Genomic DNA, 7,377 nt, shown 5'->3' on the forward strand with positions numbered 1-7,377 from the left:
ATGATCAAAATGAGGAAATTCACCCGAATGAGACTATTGTCTAAGCTATAAAACTTATTTTGCTAAGTGCTTCACTAATGCCATATCTGGTCCAGCATCCAATCCCAGGTCAAAGGTTAGAGTCATTTTAAAATGTTTCTCTCCCAGCTGGGCTCGGTGGCTCAGCCTGTAATCCCGTGCCTTTGGGAGGCTGAGGTTAGTGGATTGCCTGAACCTGCGGGTTCGAGACCCGCCTGAGCAACTTGACGAGACCTCATCTCTATAATAAACCAAAAAATTAGTCAGGCGTGGTAGCGCATGCTTTAGTTCCAGATACTTGGAAGGCTGAGGTGGAAGGATTGCCTGAGCCCAGCAGGTTAAGGTTGCAATGACCAGGAGCCTGGGTGACAGAGTGAGACTACAACTCAAAAAATAATAAAATAAAATAAAATGTGTCTATCCCTTCCCATTCACCTTGCCCAGCGAGTTCTAGCGATTGTTTCCAAAGGCTTCCTTGGTCACTTCTCTCCTCCCTAGAACAAGCCACCATCATCTTACCCGGGTGACTGCAGTCACCTCCTAATTGGTCTTCTTGCTTTTTGTCTCTCTCTAACCTATGGATCAGGCTAGTTTTTGTGTAAAGGGCCAGACAGTAAATATTTTAGGTTTTTCCAGCCATATAGTCTCTGTTGCAACTACAGGACTCAACTCTGACCTTGTAGTGTGAAAACAGCCAAGGCCAATTGGCAAATAAATGCTTGTGGCTGTGTTCCAATAAAACTTTATGGACACCAGAATGTGAATTTCCTATAACCTTCCCATGTCACAGAATGTGACTTTTCTTTTGATCTTTTTCATCCATAAAAATGTAAAACGCATTCTTCGCTTGTGGGCTGTACAGGCCACAGTTTGCTAATCCTGTGCTCTAATCCTTTCTCAGACAACATCCAAAAAGGCCCTTCAGTTCACTCCTCCCCGTAAGTCCCCCCAAGGGCCTCCTGCACTCAGGGCAAAGCTCACAAAGACTCCCAGTGTCTGGGTGCCGCCTGCCTCTCCTACCTCACGCTGGGCCTCTCGTCCTCTCACTCACCATGCTCTGCCCACTCGAGCCTCCCGTGCCAGAAGGTCAAGCTCACGCCAGCCGAGGCCTTTGAGTTGTTCTGAATGCTTGTCCCTAGGTCCCCTCTTCACCTGGCTAACTTCCATGTATCTTTTGGGTCTTTTGGGGTAAAAGCTTAAACTTCCCAAGGAGTCTTCCCTGACCCTCCCCCTGTCAAAATCACTCCCATCATTCTGTCATAGCTCCTTAGATGGATTTTTTCCCCTTTAAACACATCACAATGTGTAATTATGTATTTGGACCTTTATTTGATTTCCGTGGAAAAATCCACGGAGTCAGGGATGTTGTCTTCTTTCTTCCAGATCAGTACGGGGCCCCCGGCGTGGTCTCTGGTACACGGTGGGTGTCCCCTGAAAGTCTGCTAAGTGGATAGTTCCTCCCCTGGAACTCCTTCCCCCCTTCACCTGCACGGAGGCCCTGTGAACCTCAGGGAAGCGCCCCAGGGATCAGGGTGGCCTTCCTGAGCAGAAGCCTCCCAGCCCACAGAGCTGAAACTTGGACCTCACAAAGGCAACTCCTGGGTTGGCTCCTGCCAACTCTCGGTACTGGCTAGAGAATCTGCCTGGGGCACATTCCGAACCTTGGAGAAGCTTTCTCTACTCTCAAGCCTGCTATGCATTTTCACCATCCCTCTGCTATTCTTTCTGTTTTCTGCCTTGCTAACCCAGAAAGCCTCTCCCACTAAGGCTAACCACTCTCAATAACTCAGGCCAGTTTTTACACCTGGGGCTGCCTGAGATCTTAAAAACATAGATGTTAAGTCAGAATACTTTACTCAGCTGCCTGTCAGGAATGCTGGGGCAGTGTCCAGAGGCCAAGAAGGGAAATTCACACGGCAGCCTTCAGAGGAGACAGCCAGGCCTGCCAGCTCTGTCTATCCTCCACAGTGTGGCCTGATTTCTCTTTTAAACAGGGTAAATCTAGGCTGGGTGTGGTGGCTCATACCTGTGATTCCAGCACTTTGGAAGACCGAGGTAGGAGGATCACTTGAGCCCAGAAGTTCAGACCAGCCTGGGCAACATAGCAAGACTACTCCACAAAGAAATATACAGGTGAGTTGGCTCAGGCCTGTAATCCCAGCACTTTGGGAGGTATAGGCAAGAGAATTGCCTGTGCCTATGGGTTCGAGATCAGTCTGGGCAACATGGTGAGACCTCATCTCTACAATAAATGAAAAAAATTAGCCAGGCGTGGTAGCGTGCGCTTGTAATTCCAGCTACTTGGAAGGCTGAGGCAGAAGGATCACCTGAGCCCAGCAGGTCAAGGCTGTGATGCCTGTGAGCGTGCCACTGCACTCCAGCCTGGGTGACGGAGTGGGACTACAACTAAAAAAAAAAAAATTAGCCAGGCAAAGTGGCAAACACCTGTAGTCCCAGCTACTTGGGAGGCTGAGGCAGAATTCCCTGAACCTAGAAGGCTGAGGCTGTAGTAAGCTATGATCATGCCACTACACTCCTGCCTGCGTGACAGTGAGACCCTGACTCCAAAAAAAAAAGGTAAATCTGATTTAATCACTACTATTCACACTACTTCCCACGGCCTATAGGATAAAGTTCAAATTCCTTAGCCCAGCTGGCAAATCTTTACCAACCAATTCCAATCCGTCTTTCTTTTTGTTTAATTTTTTTTGAGTTGGCGTCTCACTCGGTCGCCCAGGCTGGAGTGCTGTGGCCGCTCCCGGTCACCACAGCCTCGACCAGCTGGGCTCTGGTGATCTTTCCGCCTCAGCCTTCCAAGTAGCTGGAACTACAGGCGTGTGCTACCACGCCTGACTGACTTTTGATTTATTGTAGAAATGAGGTCTCACCAAGTTGCCCAGGCAGGTCTCGAAACTGCGGGCTCAGGCAATCCACTCACCTCGGCCTCCCAAAGTGCTGGGATTACAGGGTGAGCCACCGAGCCTGGCTGTTTTGTTTTTTTTTTTGAGTTGGAGTCTCACCCCATCATTCAGGCTGGAGTGCAATGGCACGCTCACAGCACCACAGCCTCAGTTTGCTGGGCTCCAGTGATTCTGCCTCAGCTTTCCAAGTAGTTAGAACTACAGGCACACGCTACCACGCCCAGCTCATTTTTTGATTTATTGTAGAGATGAGGTCTCGCCAAGTTGCCCAGGCTGGTCTCGAACCTGTGGTCTCAGACAGTCCTTTCACATCGGCCTCCCAAAGTGCTGAGATTACAGACTGAGCCATCAAGTCTGGCCCCATTTTTTGATTAATTTTTAAACTTTTTTTTTTTCCTTGAGTTGGAGTCTCACTCTGTCACCCAGGCTGGAGTGTAGTGGCACGCTCACGGCCACCGCAACCTTGACCTGCTGAGCTCAGACAATCCTTCTATTTCTGCCTTCCAAGTAGCTGGAACTATCGGCACATGCCACTACCCCTGGCTAAATGTTTGATTTATTGTAGAGATGAGGTCTCACCAAGTTGCCCAGGCTGGTCTCGAACCCCTGGGCTCGGGCAATCCTCTCGCCTCTGCCTCCCAAAGTACTGGGATTACAGGTCTGAGCTACCATGCCCGGCCTCTTTATGTTTTATATTAATTTTCTTTCTTAGCTTGATAGTAAATATTTTAGGCTTTATTTCTGTCTTTTTTAGTATCTTAAATGGTTATTTTGTTTTATTTTTTTGAGTTGGAGTCTCACTCTGTTGCCCAGACTGGACTGCGTGGCATGCTCCCAGACACTGCAGCCTCAACCTGCTGGGCTCTGGTGATCCTTCCGCCTCAGCCTTCCAAGTAGCTGGAACTATAGGTGTGCGCTACCATGCTCAGCTAATTTTTGATTTATTGTAGAAACGAGGTCTTGCCAAGTTGCCCAGGCTGGTCTCGAACCCCCAGGCTCAGGTAATCCACTGACCTCGGCCTCCCAAAGTGCTGGGATTATAGGCTGAGCCACTAGCCCGGCCAAATAGTAATTTTATTTTATTTATTTATTTTTTTTGAGTTGGAGTCTCACTCTGTCGCCCAGACTGGAGTGCAGTGGCCACTCCCGGCCACCACAGCCTCGACCTGCCGGGCTCTGGCGATCCTTCCGCCTCAGCCTTCCGGGTAGCTGGAACTGACAGGCGCGTGCTACCACGCCCGGCTAATTTTTTTGATTTATTGTAGAGATGAGGTCTCGCCTGCCCAGGTGGGTCTCAAACCCGTGGGCTCAGGCAGTCCACTCACCTCAGCCTCCCAAAGGCGCAGGATTACAGGCTGAGCTACCGAGCCCAGCCAAATAGTAATTTTAATAGCCCTCATGGTTCTTGGGGTGTTGGATTTTGCTTACAGTCTCTTGTGTTTTGCAGACCAATGGTGGTTGAAATTGAGATTATCAGAAGGGTTCTTTACTCATACATTGAGTTCCTGGGATGCTGAAACAGTTGTGGGCTAGTCTGACTGATATCTCTTTCTTCACATGGTTTCTTCACATGACTAGCCTGAGATTTCTCATAGCATGACAGTCTCATGTAGATGAAAATTTTTCCCCATGACTAACTTTCCTTAGAGTAGACTTTATTTCTTTATGTTAATTATGCAATTTACACATAGCTACATTCTCATTGTAAATTTTCTAATACCACGAAATGTCATTTACCAATTCTAGACGCTTCCCTAGAGATAACTGCCAAAATCAGTTTGGTGTCTACTCTCTCAGAATTTTTTTTTTTTTTGAGTAGGAGTCTCGCTCTGTCGCCCAGACTGAAGTGCAGTGGCCGCTCCCGGCCACCGCAGCCTCGACCTGCTGGGCTCCGGCGATCCTTCCGCCTTAGCCTTCCGAGTAGCTGGAATTACAGGCGTGTGCTACTAAGCCTGGCTAATTTTCTATTTATTGCAGAGATGAGGTCTCACCAAGTTGCCCAGGCGGGTCTCGAACCCGTGGGCTCAGCTCTCTGAATATTTAGTGTGTCCTGTACTTTGCTTTTTTTTTTTCATTTTACAGTGTCTTAGAGGTCTTCCTGGAAGGATACATCGCTCTCTACCTTCCCTCCCCCTTTTATTATTTTTTTTGAGTCAGTCAGGGTCTCACTCTGTTGCGCAGGCTGGAGTGCAGGGGCACATTCACGGACTGCAGCCTTGACCTGCTGGGCTCAGGCGATCCTTCTGTCTCAGCTTTCCAAGTAGCTGGAACCACAGGTGCATACCACCACGCCCAGCGAATTTTTCGATGTTTATTGTAGAGACAAAGTCTTGCCAAGTTGCCCAGGCGGGTCTCCAACCCCTAGGCTCAAGCAATCCTCTCACCTCTGCTTCCCAAAGTGCTGGGATTACAGGCATGAGCCACCGCGCCCAGCCTTCTACCTTCCTCCTGAGTCCTTGCAAAGTACTCCCCAGCATGAACGAACTCTAGGTTATTCAGTTATTGCCCTCGCGATGAACACTGGCTTCCAGTTTTCCTGCCCTGCAAACGGTACCCTATGCAAACATCCTTTTACCTCTCTGCCTTTGTCCAGACCTTTGTCTAGGTAGATACCAAAAAGCAGGGTGGCTAGGTCACAAAGTCATATGCTAACCCCCCCGGGGCTTGGCACACCCTGATGCTCCTGCCTAGAATGTTCTCCACATGACTAATTCCTACTCATCAAGACCCATAAGCGTCATGTCCTATGAAAGGTGGTCCCTCCTGCCTCTGTTCTCCCACAGGGCTTCCTGCCCATATCGCATGGTTATTGTACACTCAGGACTCTGCCTTGATTACCTTTATATTCCCAATATCTAGCATATGGTCTAGCACAGAGTATACTTGCAAAGGTTTTCTGGGTTGAATGGATGAATGCATAAATAAATAAACATGCAAGCACATTCCAGAAACTCAAGGTGAGTCTGTGAGTGGCGTGGTATTTGGCTGAGGACCGGTGTGCTTCCTGGTGCCCTGACCAAGCTGCCTCCAGCGATTTGTCTTCATCCAGCCGTCTGTCCCTCACCTTGAGCTCTGTTCACGATGGAGCAGGGTGAATGTTAGGGGCTCGGGCCATGGAACCTCGAATCCGAGCCTTGGGGCAGCACTCCCTGGGTGCTGGCTTTCCAAGGGCCTGTCTCCTTTTACCTTTGAAGCAACCCCATATGCTCTGGGCTTTGGGTTATTGTTTTTCTCCTATGGTACCTTAGGGACAATTAAGATCAGTGGCCATGTTTCTGCTTTCTGCTTCCAGATTTGAGCCCCAGGGAAGCCAGATGCTTTCCACTCCGCATTCCCTTTTCCTTGTGGTCTGATGAACTACCCTGGTTTCTGAGTCTCCCCATGGCCTGGCTTTCCCAGATCCCAGAGACTGGTTGCCAGCTTTATTTTTAACGAGATTTTAATAGGCGGTTGCTGTAATTAATTTCATCCTTGTGTTTTCACACTTTGCTCTAGGTGTCTAAAGGCCCTCAGGTACTAGGTGGGATGTTAACTGATGTTAAATAATACAAAACCCTGTGGCTGTCATTAGATATTTCACGGGCTCCTCTCACTGGTTGTTTTACAATCATTAATTAGCTGAGGTTCACGGCTCTGTGAGAGGTCAACCAGGGCACCTATCATGTTTTATAGAGGAAGAAACAGAGATAAGGACGGACAGAACTGGTCCAAGTCCTGAGAGTATAGGTGTGGAAACTGGTTTCAGAAGCCACATCCTAGGTTTCAGATCCAGGGATGCTTTGCCAAGCGCGGCCAGAGCCCTCGGGCCAAAGGTGGCATGCCTCGGGTGACCCCCAGGCATCTTGGGGAGGCAGTTTCGCCCTCCCACTAGGACTACCCAGCAAGTGAGCCCTCAGCAGCTAATATCACCTCCTGAAGTCGCCGCCATTCCTTTTCAAAGGCCCCTTTTCCATTTTGTGAGCGGATTTATCTGCGTAAAGGACGCGCCAGTGATTCCTCCCAGATTTAGAAACCACGTATTTTTGCTATTTTTAAAGCTGCCGTTTAAAAATCCGCGCGCACGTAGTCACACTCCTCTGGGAGCGGGGGGTGGGAGAAAGAGAACGTGCCAGAGAGAACAGCGAGGCCCCCTGGCTTCCCAGGGCGCGGCCCTGCCCCGGGGGGCGCACTCCTCCGCGCGCCAGGGCTCTCCAACCCGGAGCCGATCTGCGCCGCTGGGACCCTTGGAGTGCCGGGGGCGTCCGGCCCGGAGGGGCTGCGCCCCCCCTCGTCTCCCGGCCGCGGGGCACCGCCGCCGGGTCACCGGGCCCAGGAGGGAGCGAGAGCGGAGGGGAGGCCGAGCAGGTGGCGATTAGGTCAGCCTCGGAACATTCTTGGACCGCTCCAGGGGATATAAATAACAGACTGGCCCACTCCGACGCCCCCCCCCCACCGGGGA

This window comes from Carlito syrichta, unplaced genomic scaffold (genome assembly GCF_000164805.1).
Source record: "Carlito syrichta isolate Samal-C Ts95f unplaced genomic scaffold, Tarsius_syrichta-2.0.1 Scaffold303640, whole genome shotgun sequence".
Taxonomy (NCBI): domain Eukaryota; kingdom Metazoa; phylum Chordata; class Mammalia; order Primates; family Tarsiidae; genus Carlito; species Carlito syrichta.